Here is a 2,163-nt window from a genome sequence, read left to right as displayed (position 1 = left end):
TCTTAGTTGCCTCTTCTGTACTTCCGACGTCGACATAGATTGTGTACAATTGTTTGAACTGTTTCGAACAGCTGTCAAATGTCCTATCCATAACCACAGTTCCATTGTCACAAAAGGATTTTCTCTGCTTGGAAGTTAACTTGGAAGTTAACCTCCTCCCACTTGGAATTTCAACACTCCAACACGGAATGAGTTTACACGCTATACGGTACTTAACGTTCAATGTGGCACACTTAACTTATTTGTCCCAATACTCACTTACGTGCAACGGACACTTAAGATCCGGTAATCATCAACATTTTACGTAATCTATTCCCCACATAGCTCGTGAGAAAAAAGTCTGCCACTTCTTCCCTACATGCACTAACCCTTACTGAGAGTCTGCCTGCTTAGCTAAGTGGTTACGTGCTTGCGTGCCATGCAGCGGGCCCAGGTTCGATTTCCTGCCGGGTTGGAGATTTTCTCCGCTCATGGACTGGGTGTTGCGTTGTCCTCATCATCATTTCATCCTCATCACAGGCAGGCGAGTCGCTCGATGTGGCGACGGCTGCAGTAAGACTTCCCCGGATGGGGCCTCCCGGCCAGCAATGCCACAGGATAATTTCATTTTATTTCTTACTGGCCGTTTAACTTCTGTCCACAAGAACTACCCTGTGACTGGAACTTTTGTAATGGTAAATATCCGATGGATGAAATTTTTTACAATACCTGCAATCTCTTTGTAAATGGGCCTTTCGTCCACACTGAAAACAATTTATGTCTCTATTAAACACAGTCCGACGTTCACGTGACCTAGTCAGTGACATAATTTCCTCTAATAATAATGCAGTATCCATTGCGTCACTCAAATACTTAGGAAATTTTAAGCGAACCCTCAATAAAGCGTCAGGAGACTTCTTCTTTGCTTTCCCCAAAATTATCGAGTTAACCCTATCATCACCCCAAAGCTCACATGTATCTACACTGGTTTTTACATATACGGTCGGCGAAGCTTCCTGTCGATTCATTCTGATTAAGAAGAACTCTAGTAAGTTGTTCCCCACAATATCTTGCCGTGTTCTTCTTCCTAAATCTCTCTATTATCCCTATCTGAAAGCCCTCAAATGTTTTTAGCCTCCCTCAGTTTCTCATTGCACATAACATGTGCTCTAGTATCTGCCGTTAACTTCAGTCTAGCAACATGTAATAAATTCTCCTTATTCCATGCCCCCCTCCCCCCTCAGTTTATTGGAAGCAGCCAAATTGTCAAAAAATATAGAAAGATCTTCCCCTGTTCCCCTCAAAACGGGTAACCGATCCCGCACCAGTGCCATCCAGGAGGGGGGAGGATTTGGGGGGGGAGGGGTAGGATTGGAATGACTGTTCCCTCTCCGCCGCTCTGAACACTGTCTCTAAATTCTATCCATGTTTACATCTGAAGACTAAAACGAGGCAGGGATTCCGTGATGATTCTGGCACCCATGTCATGGTATTCCATGAGACTCATGAAAGGTCACATTACGGCCGAGGATTATGCTGCCATTCTGTCTGATCAGATCCATCCCATGTTACAAAATTTATTCCACAATGGTGGTGCTGTGTTCCAAGAAGACAGGGCAATTCTTCACACAGCTCTATCTCTATCTGTAATTTACCTGTCTGATCCCTAAGTTGCTCAGTAACTTCAGCTGCTGAAAGTTCCTTCGCCGTGACTGTAATTTAATGAAGACGAAAATGTACCCAAAAAATACAGAAATGATCCAGGCAAAAGACAGGAAAAGGGACAACTCAACAGGCTCAAAACCAAAATAACTGAAATCAGTACTTATTTCCTTTGGTGCATGGCACACCGTCGCTGTAGGTGCTCCATACTGCTGACTCCTAACTCTATGACGTCCGACCTCCATGATGCCTCACTGGTCTTCCTGACACCAGAGTAAAAAGCGTGGGACTCCACTGCCCGTCGCCTGATTCGAACGTGGGTTTTCTGCTGGGTGTGAGGAAGAGGTGGTGGGGGTGTGTACACAGATGGCTCTTTATGATAGAAACAGCAACATTTATTGATCAGCTGCAATACACTGGTTGTTGGCCCTCTGGGTGAGGTTTGCTTCCGCTCGGCGGCGACAAACCTCGGCCGGCGGACGGTCACACGTGCGCCAGCTGCTGCGACCGTAGCTGCGCTGG

The sequence above is a fragment of the Schistocerca piceifrons genome, chromosome 6, assembly GCF_021461385.2.
Source record: "Schistocerca piceifrons isolate TAMUIC-IGC-003096 chromosome 6, iqSchPice1.1, whole genome shotgun sequence".
Classification (NCBI taxonomy): Eukaryota; Metazoa; Arthropoda; class Insecta; order Orthoptera; family Acrididae; genus Schistocerca; species Schistocerca piceifrons.
This window is presented reverse-complemented; position numbering follows the sequence as displayed.